Raw genomic sequence first — 23,088 nt, 5'->3', positions numbered from 1 at the left:
AAGTCAAGACAGTTAAAAATTTTGTATGCGCCTGTTATGTATAGTTCATCTAACCATTGATGGAAGTACCTAAAACTGGAGTTGTGAGCTCCAAAATCTTAATTTTTTTAGCATTACAAAAAATGTTAATTTTTATAAAATAATTAAAAAGTGAATATTTTGGAGCTCACAACCCCAATTTTTGGTGTTATCATCCGGATGGTACTCCCATTAATAAGTAGATGAACTATACATAACAAGTACATATAACATTTTTAACTGTCTTGACTTTTTGAAAAACTAGATGGATATCCATGTGGATATCCATATGAAATATCCACATGGAATCCACATGAATCCATATAGATTATCCAATGGAAAATCCACCTGGATATCCAGGTATATATTTTCAACAGGGAAGGAATGTGCATTTTTGGTTCTGGTGTGAAGAAAAATAGTATACGCACGACGGGAGGAAAATTGAATAGCCCATACCTCGTGTTTGCTACCCTCGCCTTCGGCTCAGGTAACAATTTACACGAGATATAGACTATCCAAGTTTTTTCCTTCCTAGGCACGTAATATACTATTTCTATACACTGTGCTTAAAACCCACTTACTTTTAAGCACGCTCCGCGTGCTTTCAAGCACATTTGCTGCCCCCTGCTTGGAAAAATAACATTCGATACACATGTGAAAAGTTAATTCTACGCTTGTGAGATTTTCACCTCAGAATCAACTTTTGTGCACTTGTATAGAAACATACTATTTTAACAATCCTTATTAAAAAATCTCAAGTGAGATCTTCGGAATTTTATCTGTGATTTTGCGTACAGATTTTTGAAACTTTATAAATAGATACAATTCAGTTGGTAATAACCAAAAAACACTTTATCGATTGTGGAATTTTTATGATTTTCTCACCTGAAATTTTCATGTCTAATATTTTAAAACCAGAATATTGCTTAAAATGCTTTAATGCATGTATTTTTGAATAAGGTTTTACATTTGAAAAAAAAAGAGAGTCGAATAAGTTGTATCCCGTGCGACCCTGCTTCTTACCGAGAAGGAATTTCGGCAGTTCGGGCATATGAAGTAGCGCGAGAAACAAATTTGTATTCACGTATGTTTTTCTTCGCGCATGGCTCTCGCCGCTGCTCTCACTCACACAAACTAAGTTGAAGCGTACGTGCGAGCAACGTGTTCCCACTACGGCTGACTCAAACATAGTGCACTACGCATTGCATTGCTACCTGCGTGTGTGAGTCAGATAACGTGGGAGGGCCATGCACGTAGCTATCTTACTTGATGCCCCGGGAAAAATCGTACTCTGACCGAGAAACGGATAATTCATAAAGAAAAAAAATTAAAACATATTGAAATGAAATTTCAGTCGTATATATATATATATATATATATATATATATATATATATATATATATATATATATATATATATATATATATATATATATATATATACAGATATATATATATATATATATATATATATATATATATATATATATATATATATATATATATATATATATATATATATCTTAAATACATTTAGTAGTATTGGAATTTATAATTACAGATAATCTGACACTGTTAAAATATTGTAAAATTATATTTTGAAACTTATTAAGGGGACAAATATAACTTCAATTCTCAAAAATGTTTTGTTTTGCATTATTTTAATATAGATGTTCGCATGAAATTTTATACCATCAGCACCGACTAATATACAGTAAATTATTATTTTTATTCATGACTGAACTATAATAGCCACTTTATTCCCTGCAAAGCGGGACTAGAGAATTCGACTACTGAGAATTTGATATTTTTATGTCGTGAATTGAAATATTTCGCCTGACGTGCTTGCGCTTTTTGTGCTTTTACGTTTGCAATTTTGCACAATTTTTGCAATTTCTCTATGCGTCCAGTCCACTTGTTAATCTCTTTTGTGCCTTCTTCGGATGACGCTTCTATTTCTTCTTGACGAAATAATGATTTCAGATGCACGGGCTGTCGTCCGAAATTCAGCATGGCTGGCAAAGTCTTGAGCGATTCTTGATATGCAGTATTAATTCCGAACGCAAATTCGGCGATGTGTTTGTCCCAGTTTTTATGAAAGCCCTCAATATACTCTCTGATCATCATTTTGGTCATACGATTAATACGTTCTACGGTATTTGGCTGGGGATGGTAGGGTGGAGTGAATGTATGATGCACATTTCTCTTTTTTAGAAACTTTGCGACGGCCAAAGTGGCCAGCTGTTGGCTCATCGTGACATTCGATAAGGACCTAGTCTCTCTTCTCCTTAGGTAATCCTTTCGTAAGTAGATCTACATACCAGTCATCAATCGATCCGTCTGTTGAATCAATACTAGCTATGGTGCGAGATAAAGCATCCGTTACATGATTCAGTGATCGTTTTTGATGTTGGATCGCATAATCGTACCCTTGCATCTCTAGTAACTATCGAGCCAAGCATCCAGTGGGGTTGCGCAAGTTGCAAAGCCACTGCTATGGTCAGTGATGACGTCAAAGTGATAGCCTTTAATATACGGGCGGTACTTGCATATGGTCCATATTACTGCTGAACACTCCCGTTCGTTGTTAGTAGTGTAATTGCGCGACCAAAGTCATAGTTTGACTATCGAATGCAATTACTCTCTGCTCACCTTCGATTATTTACGTCAAGACAGTACCAAACCCTGTGAGGCATCGCACTGTACGCAGAAGGTTTCGGAGAAATTTGGCCGGTGTAGGACCGGAACCGAGGCCATGAGCATTTTAATTTGTTCAAACAAACGTTTTCGCTCCTCGCCTCAATTATAGCATGTTGATTTCTTTGTCAGCCAAGTTAAAGGCTCAGCTATAGTAACGAAATTTTTAAAAATTTTTCGATACAATGAAGACATTTTGAGAAACCTGCGTAATTGTTTGAGGTTCGTAGATGCCGGATAATCGACGATTAGAGCTATTTTATCCGGATCCGGACGAAAGCCATCTCGGTTGACAAGTACTCCAAAATACCTTATTTTTATTTGGTAAAAGTGGCTCTTTTCTCGGTTAATTGTCTAGCCAGCTTTTACCAGTTTTGTCAAAACTGTCTCTAATACTCTAAAATGATCTTCGAACGTTTCAGTACAGATGATGATGTCGTCCAGGTAACTGCAGCAATTCAGCTCCATATCTGGAGTAATTAAAGAGTCTATTATTCGCTGGAAATAAGCTGAGGCTCCTGTTAAGCCAAACGGTAAGTGTTTCCATTAGTAAAGTCCCTTTCCAGGAACGGTAAAAGCTGTGTACGGTCGACACACTTTCTTGACTTTAGTCTGATGATAAGCATCTCTCAAGTCTATTGTAGAAATATATCGAGCATGCTGCAGCTTACTTAGAATAGTATCCATAAAAGGTAGCGGGTATGCACTGACTTTCGATAATTTATTGACGATAATCTACGCACATTCGACGCTTTTTATTTGGCCCAACGCTATCACCTTTGCAGACTATTACGACTGGACTGGACAAGTCACTGTTAGACCGTTTGATGATTCCTGCCACAAGTTTTTCTCTTACTGTTAAAATATGATACAGTTAAGTTGTATATTGTCAAGTTCAATATATACTGCCAAATTCAGGCCAAGTTCAATATATACTGCCAAGTTCAGTATGAGTATATAATGTGTAGTATATAGTGCACGCTGGAATAAGTGAGCGCGCTGACCAGTATGTGAGGAGACACACAAATGTAAGTATCCCCTTTCACGGTATGCGTATAAGTCACATGACCACAAGCGGTGTCGATATTATATGATTCTCGCGCATCGTTCTCTTGGGTTCGAGCCGTCGTCGAATGCAGATGGTGCCAACTGACGTGATATGTATAAAGCAGATAAATAAATCACATCATTATTGTAAACTAAATCCTCTCTGCATGCACTCATTTATTAAACACTTACCTATGCCTGCTTAATTGGTAAGCAGGCACAAAGAACACCACTGTTGCTCGTAGCTGCACAGTGTGTCGCGTCCAACACTTTTTCTCCTTCTTCTCGCCCTTCGACGTAGATTTCTCTGGTGGATTATTTTTTGGGTAAGTCGGAGTGCTATTTGCTTCTTCCTTCCCCTTGTCTGCTTTCGGCGAATTTTTCCCACCTGAGGGTGCGGGTTTCGGTTCAGCTGATTTAAATTGAATAGCTATCATCTGCTGTATCAGCTGCTTTAAGTCAGCCTGTTCATTTGCACTAATGGCAGCCACCGTAGCTTGGTTTCTTGCCTTCGGTTTCTCAGCCGACTGGTAGCCGCACCTGGCATTAGTGAATTACTGGGGCCAGGCGGAGGCTTATAACTACTCTTAGCTCGCACTCGCACTTTGGCGTTCTGTGCTTCCGTTTTAAATTCTTGTATAAAGTTTATTTCACCTCTGCCAAAAATCAGCTTGAGTTCGGGCGACATATTTTCATATAATTTATCAAGCTTCTGATGCTCGGGTAATTTTTCTTGCATTCGATCGAAAATGCTCTGTATGCCAACATAGTAATCTCGCACCGTTTCTTGCGGTCCCTGAGTGCGTTGGGAAGCCTCAACAATTAATTGCGAACGTTGTTCTTCGGTCATGCCATACTCTCTTCTAATATCTAGGCAAACATCTGACAAGCTTGCCCATTTGACTCTCTCTACACGACACCATTTTAGTGCTTTACCTTGGAGCATCTGACTTAGCCTTTCTAGAAGTTCTTTTTCTTCAATTAGTGTGTTTGAAAGTCTTCTGCATTTTTCTACTCAGACGATAAATTCTTCTGTGTCGTCTTGCGGTCTACCCGCAAAGCGAATATTCCATTTTCGAGTCTGTCCCACTGTTGACAAAGGGATGTCTGGAATTGCGGAAAGTTCGTGGGATTTGGATTTATTGGAAGCAAAAATATTTGCGTATAATCTGTCGGTAGATTGACATAAATTAGCGCTGTTGGATCGACTGGCATGTAATTCGAAATCTGCTCGATTACCAGACAACTCTGAGAGGTTGGTTAAGGAATCGTTAGAACCCCCCTCCTCCAGTCATCCCTACATCCTAGGTTAAGATTTTGCCCTTTTTGAAGAAGCTAACGAGCCATTGCTAGATTATCGTCCTCTGCTTGCATCATCACGAAATTCTGTAGTCTCGGTTGAGAAGCTGATGTCGAAGACCTGTAATCTTGCTGAAATTGATCCATATTAGCTCGAATGCTTGAATTTATGCAGTCCCAATCCGGTTGCTGTTGTCTTACGATGTTACGTGGATCAGCTGGTCTTGGAACTGCTTTTTCTAGTAAAGTGTTTCATTGAAACTCACGTGTTTTGTTGGGTTAATATTCTGTCCGACGTCTTCATTATTTGATGGATTTTGTTCTCGCGTCTGAATTTGCGTGCTGCTCATTAGCATTCCTTCGCCGTGAAGCGTTTGTATGCAAGTGCACGCTTTACTGTATAGAGTTTGCCGTTTTGTACTCTTGAGCCTCGTATTTTCTACCTCGTGTTCTAATCTTCTTAGTCTATACATAATCGGTGGAGTAGGTTCTTTAGGATTCACTAACGGAATCTGGAAGCTGTCTAAATAATCTTGTTTATTCAGACCTGTCGGATCGGTCGATTCGTCGCTTAGATCTATCTTGCTTGCTCTCTGTTGGCTTACCGAATCATTTTCTCTATTATCAAACAGGTTTCTATTTACCGGTTGGGTAGAGCTGTGTGCTCTTACTTCTGCGGCTTGCGTAATTTCCATTTCTCGGACGTATTCTTGATTATTTATTTATTTATTTTTTGATACTATATATGTCATTATTACGCTTAAATTTCCTAAATACATCGCACGCAGTGTCGCTCGTTGTCTATCTACAACCTGTTTATCCTGAATGCCCGGAATTGGCATGGAGTCGGTTTGTTCCCGTTAGATATTTTAGCAATCCATCCGCCCTATTTCTTAACGAGATTTCGTCGCTAAAAACACTGTTTTTATATTACATATAACTTTTTTAATAAAGCTTGTAATGAAAAACCAAGGTTGTAGCGCTCTATTGTTAGGTTTAATAAATCATTCTACCAAGGAAAATTTCGATCGGACGGTTAGTTTTTCTAAGAGTTTGGAAATACAAAATACCCCTGTGGAGGATTTGCGAAGCTTTAGTGATGACATCCCCTTAGAGAACCGTGTTGTTTTAAGCCAAAATTATTTAACGCGCTTCTTACTTCAGCTAACGATAGCGAGTGCACGAATTCGTTTGCTCTCGTCTGATTGATTGTCCATTCGTGCGACTCGTTTCTTGAATCCATTTCTTCTTTTTTAGTCGTTTACCTGTATTATGTGCCAAGACGAGATAATTACCGAAAAACAGAGAAGAAAAATGTTTAATCGAGAGAAAATTCAATCGACATTGTTTATTACTAGCCTCGATTTTCATTCGATTTTTGTTTCTATAGTTTTAGTCCATTATTTACCAAAATTTTAACTAAACGATTTTTGTTTTCAGTTTGTGCAAAAGGAGACTTCTCCAAAAATTTCAGTCCGATCGGTCGAAAATTGCGTGAGATATCGCATCTCACACATTTTTCGCTGACAAAACTATAAGACACTTCCGTGTAGCGGTCGTGCCTAAAAACAAAATTTTTATTAAAGCAATAAAACATTTTTTACAAGCTACCTAGTGATTAGTGGTACTGTATTTTTGATTGTTTCAATAACTTAGTTATTTTAAATTTACTTCATTTATTTATGAAAAAAACCTTTTATATGGTAAAATATTGGCAACTATTAGTTATGGTTCCATCCTCACAAATCTGTATCTTTGTAAGATTGAAAGAAATTGTAAAATGTTTGTAGCTTACAAAAGTTTCTCCATATATTCTCATAAATATATACGTTAGTGAATGTAGTGAAATCAGTTCTGAAAAGGTCAAGCATTAAAGATCAGCAGGTAAGCTAGAATCAATCATAACTAATAGTTATGAAAAATAAGATAGTTGCACTTTTAGAAATTATGATTTTAACTCACACTTGCCGTCCCGTCGTCTTATGGTTTATCGATGTGCATAATATTTACTAATCGTCATACACATCATACGTGCATATATACTAAAAAACTTGATTATTTAATGAGGTTTAATTGCTACAAGAAAAATTCAGCCAATTCCGCAATATTAAAATTCTATTCTGTACAATAAACTTATATTGTAACTTAGATTATAATAAAAAATGTCCAAATTTTAATTCGTATCATTTAACAGATTAAGGCATGCCTCGAAACCAATAATTTGAGTGTTTCATCGATAAACCATAAAACGACGGGACGGCAAGTGTGAGTTAAAATAATAATTTCGAAAAGTGCAACTATCTTATTTTTCATAACTATTAGATGATTGATTCTTCTTCAATCATAACTATTAGTCATGACATATCTTGTATTCTTGTACTTAAAAAGATGAGAATCGCACATGACCAAAATTTTAAGAAATCATCGCAAATTAATTTTTGATCATAATTATTTTGCTAAAAGAGAAATTTTTTAAGCAAAATATTATGATCATTAGAAAGTTCTCATTAAAATCTTTAAGATACATTACCCAAACATAAGCATCTAAGACATATCAGACAAGAAATCATTGGAGACAATAAAACGCATTTAGGTTATTTAGCAAATTTAAAGTATAATTTCTTCCAGTCTGAGGAAAAGCATGACTCGCTCAGGGACAGGTTGAAAATACGACATAGTGAGGGAGCGAGCACTGACATGGCTTTGGAAATAACAACCTGTGGGATGCCATCGCTTCCCCTGGCCTGGGAGGTGAAGTGCTGAACCGCACCAACACGTCCGATTCCGTGATCTTACTGAAATTGAAGTGGACGGGATATTCCGAATTCTCGAGTGTTTGCAGATGTTTCTTAACAGAAGAGGCTAGTGGATCGTTGGATATTCCACTGGAGTATCTGTTAAGGTCGTCTGTGGAGAAGCGAGACAGAGTGGCTTCCTTGGAGGTGGTGATTGCAAGTTTCTCGAGCTCGCTCTAGATCTCTCTGACGTTGGTCGAGGTTGACAGACGTGAGTGATAGTAGTTCAGTCTGGCTTCCTCGACCTATCTATGAGCTTTATCTACTGCTAGATGGTAAAAATATTGGTCTTGAGGATGACGTATCCTGCAAAATCTCTTGTAGAGTCTATCATGCTCAGATACGAGGTCACGAAAAGCCGCAGTTCACTGCAGCTCACCACGGGTGACGTGTGGGTACTGGTGTGACAGTCCGTAATGGAGCGAAATGGTTGATGGTGTCATTAGGTTAGTGTTGTAGATGGTGATGCATGCGTTAAGTGATGAGGTATTGAGCAATGTCCAGTCACATGTGTTGAGGTAGTCCGTTAACTTTTTGGCACTGATGCCTTTATAATTTCTATAAGACTTAGTTCTAGGTACGTGGCGTGGGATATGTACGTCTAGTGTGGCTAAAATAAGATCATGTCCGTTTATAAAAAGTGAGTCAGTCTTCGAGGAGCAAAGGTCGAGCCATGTATCGAGCCTGATCTGGAAAGATACCCTTTCAGATTGTATTGACTTGTTTATTTTGCTAGCCCAAGTCTACGGCTGGACTTATCACAGCGATCTAACGACGCCGCGCGAATCAGCCCTTCATAAATGCCGCACGTACACGTACATCTTCGCATGTTCTCTTCCACTTATTCTTCCGTTTGAAAACCTCATATTCCTAGAGCGCTAGTGGCACTGTGCTTCATGCGCGAACTTCGATTTACTGCTATATCTGAACTAGCCCTTACAGTATAAACTTAAAAATTAATATGTATGCCCTTGCCATGTATTTTAAGGGATCCAGCCTGGGTTAAATCCTACAAAATAACGACAAAATATTCGTCCAAAAAATTTTTTCTTTACACGTAAATTACAAAACAAAAAATATCTGTGAAAATATTTACACTATACACTATTTCTACTAAGAAATATCATATATATATACTATACAAAATCACTGACCTAAATTCATGACATTTTACTATATAAATAAGTGTTTTTAGTTACTTGCCACGGCTTTGTGAAAGATCTGGACCGTCTTCTTTACTCTACATACCTTGAACATACCCCCTAAAACCTAATGAAAGTCATTTCTAAAAAATATTAATTAAATGTTGTTAGCAACAAGTACAGTGTGAAACATATTAATTAAATTTATTAGCTGCGTATACAACGTATGGATAATAATATTTAATTAATATTTTTAGGAAATATCTTTGATTAGGTCTGAGGGGGGATGTTTAAGGTACATTTTAAGCCTGAGTAGAGTAAAGAAGACGGTCCAGATCTTTCACAAAGCCGTGGTAAGTAACTAAAAACACTTATTTATACAGTAAAATGTCATGAATTTTGGTCAGTGATTTTGTATGATATATATATATATATATATATATATATATATGATATTTGTCGGTAGAAATAGTGTATAGTGTAAATATTTTCAGTAGATATTTTTTGTTTTTTAATTTACGTGAGAAGAAAAAATTTTTATCGGACGAACATTTTGTCGTGTTTTTGTAGGATTTAACCCAGGCTGGACCCCTTAACAGAGGGCATAAGAGCAGGTTTTCATAAGTAATTGGTGACCATTGCCTTGCTTTTTGACTTCAGCAAGGCATTTGACACCATCTCGCCGATGCTTCTACTTCGTAGGCTGGGCAGCATGGGATTTTCTCGCTCGTTACTTTGTTGGATTCACTCATAGTGTTGGGAAAGAAAACAACAGGTTACTGCAAAGAATGGTTGCTCTGAGTACGTTACTACTAATCTTGGTGTTCCGCAGAGTTCCGTGCTTGGTCCCCTACTATTCAGCCTATACATCAATGACATTCGGGACCTTTTTAACGGGCATGACGTTGGACATATTCTATACGCGGACGACTTACAGGTTTACCTGCACGTACCACGTGATTCAATTGAGGAAGGCATCTCCAAGCTTTCAGGGGTTGCTATAGATATCGTTGGTTGGGCTATACGGTTTGGCCTTCGGCTCAATCCCGGCAAAACTCAAGCGATCTATTTTGCCCCTCTTTATACCGCGAATTTAATTGAAAAAATGGGGCTTGCTGATGTTGAGCTGGGGTCAGACGTCACTGTTACTTTCTCTGAGACACTTGATAGTCTTGGAATGGTGCTAGATCGAACTCTCTCTTGCAAGCAACATTTATATTTTATTACTAAGAGAGTCAATAAAGTTTTATACACGTTGCGCCTCATTCGATCTTTCACCTCGGAGATACTTAGACAGCGCCTTATAGAGGCGCTTGTCTTTCCGCTCTTGGATTACCGTGGTATCATACTACTGGACGCTACGAATGAGTAGAGGACGAGACTCCAAAGATTGCAAAATACATGTATCTGGTACATCGTTGGTATAGGGCGAGATGCTCATGTTACTCCTTACCTGAGGCGATTGGGGTGGATGCGCGCGGACACTAGGCGGTCATATTACATGGCCGTCTTACTTCACAAAGTATTAAATTTTCGAGCTCCGTCATATCTATATGAGTTTTTCGAAAAGTGTCAATCCGATAGCCCGGACAGATCAGTCACAGGGGATCTTAAGGTTCCACGGACGTATGCTGGTTCCTTTCGGGTCCAAGACGTGTGATTGTGACATTCTTTACCATCAGACATAAGGTTCAAACCTTCACTTACGACATTCAAAAGCGCTCTAAAAAACTATCTGTTAAACTTTGACTAACACGATAGCCATCGTAAAAATTGTACGTACTTGACAAACTATGATACACTTTGTAAGTTTACTGTGATATTGTATTTTAACTACTTTTATGCCCAATAAATGTTTTAACGTAATGTTTCTTGACTGAGCGCTTCAATATATTTATATAGCACTAATTTATATGTATTATACTATGTGATATGTGAGATATGTGATTGTAAGATCTCATGTACTTTTGGAAACTATGACCAAAATAAAATTATTATTATTCTTCCTCGCAGGAGCTGGCCCATAAGCTCCGTTTCTCTCCTCCGGGAATGATTGGTACTCGCTGATGTGTAGCACCCTCTTTTTGCGCGCACACATCAGAAATCCGTCTGCAGCTCTCACGCGCATACATTAGTTCGTACGTGAGACGGAGTGAGAAAGGCAAGCCTTTCCCTTCCTGGCCTCTCTCTCTCACCTCGCTACCTGTAACTCACGACTGTAATCAGTCGTGCCGTAGCGCTCAAATTGCTTGTAGCTAATTCTATAGCGTCGATCGAGAATCAGTTTATATTATCATATTTTTATTGTTTTTCGCTAAAACCTTGGTGCATGAAAGATACACGCCATCCAATATTGTTTAGACGTTAAATGTTTACCAGTATTGGAGGTTCCTTTGCCCTGAATCACCTGAATCAAGTCTAATTATGAAAGCATCATATTTGATCTTGTATTTGTTTTTTGTGCAAATCTACTTGTGCACAACTACATCTGAAATTTTTAATACATTATTATTCATTGTTAATATAACCTAATAACTAATAACGTGATATAACCTACTAGTCCAATGGAATACTAGACTAATAAATTTATTTTATTCATAGTAATTGCAAAAAATAAATAAATTAGAATACCTCGTATATGTTTGGTCACATTCCATGTTTTAACTTTATTTTTGTAAGCAATATGTAAAAGGTTGTCGAAAGTTTTTATCTCGCGGTGAAGAAAATTTAAGCCATTTAACAACGAGCCTTTGATAGAAGTAAAGTCTGAATTTTTGTTATTGAAATTGTAAGCCGTTACCAGACATCTTTGTGTGGCTTTGTTGCCCATAATGGTATTAACGTTTTTGCCGTCGAAAAAGTTTTTGCGACTGAAAATTTAACGCAGACTTAATTTCCATTTCACATGGTAAATTTAAAAGGTTTGAGACATTCTATTTCTGCACTCAATCGGTTGTATTCCCTAAGAGATACTTCATCATTCACTTTCTCATGTGCGATTCTTAAAGGTCGTAAAAATCTGTAACTTTGGGTCGTGAGATGTTTCAGCAGTATCTATCATTAGATTTACTCTTCAGTTATATAATTAAGGCACCAAATACAAAAAGCGATTGATGTGGGCTTTGATAATCATTTTGTTCGTTGTCAAATGTTTGTTGAGAATCGACGTAGCCTGACGCACCAGCGAATCTAGTTGTCACAGACAACAAGATGTTTTTCAAAGGATTTTTGGGCTAATCAAAAGCAACTGCTTCGCATAACCGTTCAGCAGTTTTTTCCAACATCTGTTGCAGTGGGGCGGATAATTAAACCTATTGTTAATAATTATAAGTGTTAAATTTCGAACAAAATAGAAATAAAAATACGGCCATATAAAAATAAAAATGCATCAGAAGTGCTGAAACTTAATTTAAAGCTTAATCTAAAGCTCATTTTTGCTCACGTTTTCTAGCATTAAAGTAACATCTTTTGCCAAGCATCACATACAATTCATAATAAATCTCATTTCTACATGAAAATCATTCATATCAACATTTATCTCTCAAATCAACAGCGATATTCGAAAATTAATTCTAAAAAACAATACTACGAACCTGACAGAAAGTAAAAAATGTTCCTTCAAACTTACATTTAGAGAATCACCTACATTTTGTACTGAGTTTATTAGAATATGACTCTGGCAAATTAAACTTTTTTTTTAATATTTTTTGTACACAAGAAATATTTTTTGTGAATGTTATTTTAAATAAATGAGTGAACCCAGTTTTTAGATACTCAACCTTTAACTTAATATTTTTATGCCGAAATTTGAAATAATTGTTAACAATTATTAGTGTTTTTACAAAAGTAGTGTGTGCAACCCAAAATAAAACTGTCTTCAAAATTTTTTCGATTATTTTTCCAAATACATACTATTAAAGTTCTCTAGAGTTACATTTTTTAAATACAGAAAACAGTTTGTATTAAATGGACATTAAAAAATAAGAAAATACTGCCATTGATTATTGTGATTTATATGTATACTATCAACCTATATTTACCTACTTACTTTAAAAGTTATAACTTTTAGGCAAAACTAAGTCAAATAGCGCGGTAGCGCCACGAAAGTGAGTTTGAGAAGGAGACGAAGCCGCGGCACCCGTGACACTATTTACTTCGATATTGGCGTTCGAATTTTTCATGATATAGAAAAAAATGCTAAATGTTTGTGAATTTTTTGGCTTATCAGTATGTTTTCTGAGCTTAACTATGGTTTCCAACGAAAATATTTGTTAAAAAGCCGTTTTGTTTCATAATAAACGAGTTTATAAATAACGAATGCTTAAAACAGTATCTCTACTTTTTTCTCCAGTGTGGTAGGACCGTAAACTTGGCTTTCTAGCCCAAAAATGGTAGTACTGTGAAGTTGGCCGCACAAGCTATTATGTTAATACAGTTGGGTATCATTTACATTGTCTAAATGTTCTAAGTGTTCTGGGTCACTGATGACGGGGCCCATTAAGTGAATTTCGTGACTTTTCGTGTATACATGCAAATATCGTTTCGTGTTAGCCGGTCACGCACGGTGTCTAGGTGCCAAGGGTCTTCGATGACCAGGCTGTCGAAATATATTGCGCGCTGTAGATTTTTGTATCCACGTGCCAATATCGGCCATGAATATGGTTTAGGGTGACCGATAACAGAGTCAGACAGTGCGCACCGTACTAATTGGTGCAAAAATGTTCAAATCAGTTATGTTTACTGTCTAGGTTCATGCGGTCGACAACGACGCGATCAAGATAGTGCGTTCCATAGCTTTTATTGTCTAAGTGTGAAAACTGATTCTAGACACTAAAAGCTATAGAGTATCAACAAGACCCTGTCATCGGCGACCTCATGCACCTGGATACCATACACACGAGATATCGATATTCCCATAATAAAAATCCCAGTGTGCACTACCTGTACTACCCCCCATCATCGTGTATTTTATTTTTAGAACAAATTTAAGGTACTTTAATATGTTCGCTCAAAAAGACATGAAATCTCTAAATAAAAACTTAACCATAAATAAAAAAGTTAGGCGCGTTTGATGTTTTGCATATCATCATGCATGTTAATAAATTTTTTTTCAGTGAAATTACAGATTTAAAAATAACTGGGATCGATTAAAAAAAGTCAAGTTTATCAATTTAGGTCTAAATAATGCGCTGAAATGTCGTTATCATTTGAACAAGTCGAATTTTAAATAATATTTCTAAGTATTTCTACTCAAGGCGAAAATTTCTCTTGAGTAGAGACTAGTGCGCTTAAATTGCGCCAGAGCTAGTCAATACGCTAGGCCGCGCAGGGCCTTTTATATCATGCTAAGCGAGCGCGAATCGAGCCGCCGAAATTAATCCTACAATCGCAAATCTCACACGTATATAGGTATTCGCGAGCAAAGCTGCGCACGCTTCGCCGCTGCCGCGTCATCGCTTGCTCCTAGTCAGCACGCATACACATATTCATGGGTGCGAGCTACGCCGCTGCGTCCTCGCTCTTGTTGCGTAATCTTTGTTATGCTCCTCTCCCGCCGCTGCTGGCTACTCTGCGGTGTTGTTTACGTGCCAGAGCGGGGCAGCGGAGCATTCTTGTGTTTCTGAAAATTAGTCGAGTGACTTTAGAATTTATTTAATATTGATTTGCGCCGCGGATTGTGTGCAAGGCATTGCATAAGCAAACTAGTCCAAAAAATAAAGATTTGACTGTTGGCGAGTCTTCGTGCCGCCTGATTTAAGTCAGGTCCACTGCGCACATCTACCGCCATCTAAAGGCTTTTCTACTCAACATGCACTCGCTGTTCAGCACTCGCACTCTCCCGCTCACTCTCCTGCCGACCACAAAGTAATCAACAGCTCCGTCGCCCGAGAACTTCCTTTTGTAAAAAACATCTAATAAATTCGTTCATCAACAAATCAAATGTTCATCCTTTCGTTCATCCACTCAAAGGAAATTTACTCCAACATTGACAACCCCGATTTTTTAAGTCTCTCAACAGTTCTATGTATGACTTTTTCGATAATTTAATTTCTAAGGCCAACGCTTAGGTCGATTCTGATATGCTTTCCGATGCCTCCTAAATTCTGATCTTCGTTATATCATATTTGTCTTTTCTTAAGAATTTTTATAGCTATTTCTAGTACTTTTATAGTGTTATATCGCTCATTATTGGCTAACTCTGTAGCAGGAACCCTCACAGTAGTAGCAGATGCTTCACTTATTATGGTAGGTTTTCTACCAGCATTCATCCTAATTCTCGGTATTTTTTTGGGTACCCAGATGTTCTGTTTTTTGCTTTATCTATTTTCATATTTTTTAGCTAATTTAAGATTCAAGAATTTAATAGCTCTTTTTCTGTCTATTCCTACGTGTAGCCAAAACAGTTAAGTTACTAGAATGTTATTAAAATAAATCAGACTATGCGAAATGGCTTTAATATACACTGAGACAAATGATATTAGAAAATTCACTGATATCACAAAATTCACTACTTATGCAGGAAAAATTACTATGTTTCATAGGAGTTGAGATGTAAACTCGCATTTTAACAGATTTTACTATGTAACATAGTAATTTTTATGGTAACTGATATTAAAAAAAATTTAATTTTCTTTCTTTTGTTAATCGTTTAGACTTATTATTATTCACTTATTATTCACTTATTATTCATTTAAAATTCATTTATCTAACTATTATTTATAACAAAGAAATTATAGAAAGTTAAAATTTTTGTTATGGTGACGGGAATCGAATCTGGATCTCCAGCATGGCAGTCGATAGCACTATCCATTTACCTAAACGGAACTTACATTATAAAATTTTAGATCTGATATTTTAACTGAATTAATATATGCACTAAAATTAATAATAAATAAACATCATTCGATAAATAATAAACCCAAAAAATGCATAATTAATGATAGCTCATATCAGATAAGTATAAAATAACGTAATCGTCTCTTCTGTTTGACAATAAACAGAGAAACATAACCTTGAAAATTTCGAACAAACCGATTTATTATAAGTTTTAATTTCATTAATTAAAGATAATTTAGTCAATACCAAAATTTTCTAGAAGGACTTAATGCCTTTTAGATATTTCGGTGTTAATAGATTATTATTAAATGCAGTTGACCTTTAAAAGACATAATGTCTCTAAAGTCGTACTACTCATAATCTGATCTTTATAATATTTAATATTACTTGTTTTTGATATAACACACATATACGTGTATCAATGCCAAATACATGTGTCAATGCATATATCACTGCAATAAATCAATTATCAATTATCATACCTTATACCGAATTTTTTAATTATTTGTTTTATAAATCTATAAAATATCCTTAGCTTAATTTTGTTAAAAATGGAAAAAAAACTGCTTCCAATTCTTTGGCACGTAGCTTCCTTCAACTGAATTTATAGTTGCAATACATAAAATGTTGTTCACATATACAGTAGTGTCTTGTCTTGAAAATGTGGGAATATGTTCCCGGAGTGTTCCAAGGATCTCATGAATTATTTCAGAATTTTTTCATAAACATTCTTCGAGTTACAAAGGGTTAAGTCATAGGTAGTCTAAGCATTATTTGCATTTTTAAAAGGTAAAAGGTAAATGTCACCTAAAAACGGCTTTTATTAAAAGGTCTTAACATTTTTGCAGGAAGTAGATATTATCTTTTTTCTATTATCATAACTTTTTCAAAACGCTTGACTATTTAGTTTTAAAAAAGCAAAAATAGTTTTTTAAAAATCTAAAAATGGACATAAAATGACCATAAAATAACCATAAAATGGTCATACAATGGTTAGAATCTTGAAATAAAATGTACTTAAATTCAAAATCAGTAAACATATGCATGTCCAATTTTATTACAATCGGTCGCATGGTTTCAGAATTATAACGGTATACGTACATACACACACACACACACACACGCGCAAAACCATCTTCACGGACAGTTCTACCTCATAAAATCATAAATGTTCTCAAAACATTCAGAGCTTTAGATAACGAGTTATAAAAATTAACAAAAATATTTATGTTCAGTCATACAGTGTATACAAGGTGAGAGACAAAAAATTAGAATCCTTATATTTTTTAAACTAAACGGTTTCATAAGATGTAAAAAGAATCTAGCTGAGGTCATCAAAAGATCAATATTTTTCCAAAATTTTAACTTAATTAAAGCCGATTTACTCCCGTAATCGTACAACATAGAAAACCCTTTTTTTTAGTTTTCGATTTTTAGCTCGAAAACTTGTTCTCAAACTATCTTAATATTTTTACAGTTAGGAGATATTATTGTTTTGTATCATCAAAATTTTTTTAGAACGTTTGATTATTTAGTTTTAAAGATATTAAGTTAAGGGCCACACCACCTTTGAAATTAAAATCAAAATTTTTCATTAAAAATGTATAAATACTTATATAAATGAACCAAATTTTTATTACTATTCTTAGACATAATTACCTTTATTTTGATGGGTTTAGACCTTCTATATACCTCTATAATACCTACGTACAGTAGGGAGTCCATAATTCACTTACCGTAAGATTCCAAAGGAACGAATGGCCCAAATGAGCTCAAACTCTAGGATATTGTTTAAAAGTACATTAGTTATGGTATGAATGAGGGGATTTGGTTTAAATTTCATAGAAAAAGTTTTATAAGCATATTACTGATTTTTTTATCAATTTTTGATTAATTTTAACATAACTATCATGTAACTTTTTTTGTATAAAAGTTTAAAGCCTAAAACCGTTCAAATAACACCCGTATAGCAGAGACGAGTCAAATTATTGTATCACGCGTGAAGCCGCGGCGAATGAACTGACGAAAAGTTGCGGAGTTTGCAAAAAGGCGAAAAGTAGTTCGCGTATTGTAGCAGAAGTAGAACAGAAAAATTACATTCGAGTTATTTGGACGCGATTTAAAAACCCAAAATTCAGGCTGAATAAAATTTTATAATAAATGAAAATATAACTAGACTGAGAACACCAAATGAGTGACAATCAGGAAAATCTACCAGAGCAAAAATTAACAAATAGCGTTGTTTGAAATAATCCGACATTACAGAATCAGATAACAATTCCTAACAATCAAACGCCATTTTTGAGAAGTAAGAAAATAATTAGATCACCGCCAGAAAATAATACAACTGCACAAGCAAGAGACGAAGAAGCAGTAACCAACACTGAAAAATTAAATGAAACAATAGCCAAAAATATAGAAAGAATAGACCAAGAAATAAATTCAGAGCAGACGAACAAAGAGAATTCCACGGGGGCAATAAAAAAGGAGATTTCAAGGCTCAACAAAGTCCAATTAACCATTAATATACCAACTACACCTAATAAACAGGAATCAACCGAAATATCTAAAAAAGAACAAAAAGTAGCAGCAGTAACACCCATAACGCCGTTGACAGCGATTAGAAAAGCAGAAGATTGGAGATTAGATAATAGTTTGAAACAGGACATATCGTTGATACACATCGAAGGCTTTAAAGAACAACCAAGCCTAATCGGCAACCTAAATAATTCACCGAATAAATTCAACTTCAATTTTTATGTGGACAGTATATTAGATAGCACCATAGTGGTTGGTGGGTTAGGTAATCAACAACAACATCAACAACAAACGCCACAGCAGTTATCGCGGTTATCGCTAAAATATGTAAGGAATCTAATACCAGAATTTGACGGAACATGTTATTGGAGACCGATCAAGCAAATTTAATTCCGTTCGTTCATGCAAGAACTAGTATTGCAAGTAAAAGACAGCAAGGAAGTAGCAGCATATACAGAGGAAGAAAAACAAAATTTTGAAACAAAAATAGACGCTGAAACTCTATTAGCATTCGTAGAAGGATTACGGCAGAAAATACGTCTTAAATTAGGAACAACAAGAAATTAAGGTGATGCTATACACAAAGCAATAGAAGTAGAGACGAGATTAAACAGAAGAAATTTGATATTTGGTAAAGCAAACAAAGCATTTTGCAGTTTAAACAATCAAGCGGCCATATCAGGAGATACAAGCGTTGCCATATACTCGTATCAAATTTGCCAAGACTATGGACATGAGGCATTATTTTGCCATAAAGTAGCCTGTGTTTACTGCAAAATAAAGATCATTTGTCAGATAGCTGCAGAATAGTAAAAAAGAAGATTGAATTAATTTGCAAAGTCTGCAATAATTACGGTCATTCAATTGATGCCTGCAAAATGAATAGAATTAAAGGCAATCATTGTCAATATTGCCAAGTAATGGGTCATAACGTAACTCAATGCCCATTTATAATAGAGTAAGAGCTGTGTTGGAAATGCAAAGAAAGCGGGCATGATCCTAATAATTGTAAAAATCAAGGAAAACAAAGCGAAATGTGTGAATTCTGCAATGGCACAACTCATATAATAAAAGATTGCCCAGATGTAACGTGCAAAAGATATAATCAACGGGGACATGTATTGAAATACTGTCCAATATTAATAAATAGAAAATTTCAAATTTGTGCAATTTGCAATAAAAATAATCATGAATCTGAACAGTGTGAAGAAGCTAAAATATTGGTAGCACAGAATAGAGCGAAAGCATGACAACAGGATATCCAATGCCAGATTTGCAACGAAAAAGGTCATTCGGGAAAATACTACCCCAAATTCATGTCTCAGCAACAAGCTACGAATAATGTCAATACCTCTTATAAAAATCAAAACTATAACAACTATAATAATAACTATAGAAAAAGCAACAATTTTAATAATCAGAACAAAAATACAAGTAATCCTAATTGGAAACAAATAAGCTGCGAGCATTGAAAATGAGAGGACATCGAAGCTCCTATCCGTCGCTACCAAAGAGCTACCAGTCTTAAGCTGCGATTTCGGTCTTTATAGAAAACTTTGCCTTGAATAAATCGTGAGAATCAGCCAACTACAATTGTCCTTCATTTAAATCACCCATCCTGTATAAGCCTGACTACAGCACAGCAGCAGCGATTCAGCCCAAGCGGTTAAACGCAAGTAAGTAAGGATAAATAAATAAAAGATCGAATTTTCGACTTAACACATGTCAAATTTTATTACGATTGGTCGCGTGGTTACAGAACCATAACGGTATACGTACATACACACATACACATCCATCCGCACGGACATTTTCTTAAAACGCATGATTTGAACTCTGAACACCTTCAAATGCGTTTCTACGAAGTTTTAAATGAAAATTTGAAACTGAAAATTTTACTATTGCAAAGCTTCCTCTAGAAAGAAGCAAAAAGTAAAATTTGAAAAAAAATGTATACCTTCGAAGTTGATTTACATAACTTTTTAGTTATAAGATTAGTTTTAAGCAAATGAATAATAGCAGTTGCTGAAACCATTCTCTAACGAAGTATGTGTTTGATGTAAGTTATCGTCAATCTGAATATTTTTTAAATTGAAGCTTTTTCATATAGAGAAAGTAAAAAATCAAAAATTTAGGCGCCCAAAAAAATATCGAGAATCAGGATAAATGCTGGTATATAAATCATGCCTTAATAAGCGAAGCATACACTAATACTATAACGATACCTGCTATAGAGCTGTCAAATAATGAGAGATACAGCGATATAAAAGTACTAGAAATAGCGACGAAAATCATCAAGAAAACTAAGGAAATGACATAGATATTAACGAATCGATGCATATTGACATTTTTATAAATTAATATGTCTTCTTTTGTATGTTAATTAAAAAATCGTTGCCCGCATCATGTTCAGCGCCTGCGAAAACCCTTTACACTTTATTTCAGCGATTTTTCACGTTTGTACCCTCTTATCGCTCATTTCCACCTTTAGAGTGGAGAATGATAACGACCAATCATACTTAGGGTCGGGGATAACAATAAAATCGTATCCCGCATCGTTTTCAGCGCCCCCGAAAACCCATTTGTTTTCAGCAATTTTGCATGTTTTCAGCCTTTATTCCTCATTTCCACCCACAAACGCAAAGGATGAAGGCAATCTTGTAATTTTTTCCTTAATCTATATCGATTAATTAACCTTTAGAGACAAATTTTGAATTAATATCTCTATTTTTCTTTGATATACAAGATAAACAATAGTAAAAAATGGTCGTTTTTTAAAAGGTGTATCACTTTTTTTCACCCCCAAAATAGGAAAAAATGGCAATCTGAATAATTTTCTCATATTCCGTATAACTTCAGCTGCAAACAAAAAAATTTGGCAATGATATCTTTATTTTTTACGGAGATATTAGATTTCCGTTAAAAAAATAGGTCCAATAAATAATAGTATATTGTGCAACTGGGGGGGGGGGGGGGGGGGGACTATTTCTAACGCGGGTAAAATCGCCCTCCTCCCTTGTTACAGACTGTACTTTTTTTGACAAGTGCCTGTAAAGACCCATTTGCATGCATATAGAGTGAATGGCAACTTGCGCATTTTGAGTCATATGTCACTCTCTTGTAAAAGTTTTCGAAATTTTTCAAAAATTTAATTCATTTTGAGTGTTTTTTAGTAGCGGGAGGAAATGGCCATTCCCTCCCGCACGATCGAAATGAACAGCTTGCCATTCACTTTAGATGCATGAAAACGGGTCTTTTTCATGCACGTGTTTAGAAAAATATTGTTTTAATATATCTATATATGTGCTTCATAATGTATGAGGCGGTTTTTGATACATAATTTCATATAAGTTTTGGATGGTTGATTGTCCAAAAGTGCGCAGACCCCTCTGTTTTTTTATTATAGAATACGAACACTGTCGTCAATTTTTTTTTACAGAAATTCACGCATATTTACATGTGTTCTAACCAACATAATCATCAAAACAACAGGCTATTCATTAGATAGGTCGCTCGCGCAATTTTCGAGAAAACGATTTTTACATTTTAGCTCTTTAGTTGAAAACCGCTCGACGAAATCCTTTAATATTTTAGCAGCAGATAGCTTTTTTATGGTGAATCGCCAAATAAAATTTTGAAGCATTTGACTACATTGTTTAAGAGATATAAGAAATCAAAGAATTTTCAAAAAAAAAAAAAAATTGAAACCTTGATATCTTACGAACCATAGGGGTTTGAAAGCTGTGCAATGAACTTAGCCGGAACACATTAAATATCTACTTTTTCTTGAAATCTCAAGTGCAATAAGGCTTTTTTGCGTCCGTAATCAAGGCACAAAAAAACTCATTTTTTTCAGTTTTCGATTTATTACTGAAAAAATAAGTGGTCACACACACACATTCATACGGACATTTTCTAGAAGTTTTGAAGAAACTCAAAATTTTACTATTACAAAGCTTCCTCTAGGAGGAAGCAATTCAATTTGACCCATAGTGTGGCGCTGATGCGACGATGCAGTCGATGCCCAGTCGCTGCGTTGTTGCCCAGACCTCCAGGTCCCAACAGCCTCTTGAAGCTATGTTTTCATTGAAAGCCAGGTGAAAAACCTCTGTATTCGCTTGTGAGTTTGCCACCCCCCCTCCCAAAATTCATGGGGCCACTGAGGCTTTCACTCAATCAGAACCAGCGTTGGGACTTGGCTTTGTCACCTTACCCGCTTAAGGTAGTGTTATTGTAAATTCACTATTCATATTTGGTTTATTGTTTGAGGTTACTTTTTCTAGTCTATTTAGTCTTTGGTCCATGGAGCATATTATATTTTGGCTCTACCCTCCGACACGTTGAAGAGACGTCACGCGCCGATGAGCATTCCCATATCTGTCACCCAGGAGACGCACCTCATGCGGAATATCTGCGACTCCGCGCAGTGTGTGTGTGTGTGCGTTTTCTCTTACGTAGCCTAGGCAGAGTAAGCTCTGCGCGAGTGGCCCCCCGACATCGGAACCCCAATAGGTACCATCGTTAAATAATACTTTCGTGGGGCCCATTACTTAGCCTAGTTAGCTTCTCTTTTAAAGTTTGACATTTTCATATATCTCCCATTCACCGAGGTGATTAGAAGTTCAGAATTAAACTCGTCTTCTTCATCCTGCGTCGTCCTCCAGCATCGTCTAGTTGTATACTTTGCCTGATCCATCAGATTCCCATACTGGCTC

General features: G+C 35.8%; 1 protein-coding gene across 13 annotated transcripts in view; it reads left to right on the top strand.

Moving 5' to 3' along the window:
* LOC100116395 (high affinity cGMP-specific 3',5'-cyclic phosphodiesterase 9A) overlaps positions 1-23,088 on the top strand; it is an 815,596-nt gene that overhangs the window by 191,977 nt on the left and 600,531 nt on the right. For 2 of the 13 annotated variants that reach the window (XM_032601373.1, XM_032601372.1), the window contains exon 3: positions 3,138-3,248. The exons of the other annotated variants lie outside the window; for them this stretch is intronic. The gene's annotated coding sequence lies outside the window, so the exon portion shown is untranslated. The remainder of the gene's footprint in view (positions 1-3,137; positions 3,249-23,088) is intronic. 13 annotated transcript variants of the gene reach the window in all.

This window comes from Nasonia vitripennis, assembly GCF_009193385.2.
Source record: "Nasonia vitripennis strain AsymCx chromosome 1 unlocalized genomic scaffold, Nvit_psr_1.1 chr1_random0009, whole genome shotgun sequence".
NCBI lineage: Eukaryota > Metazoa > Arthropoda > Insecta > Hymenoptera > Pteromalidae > Nasonia > Nasonia vitripennis.
This window is presented reverse-complemented; position numbering and strand designations above follow the sequence as displayed.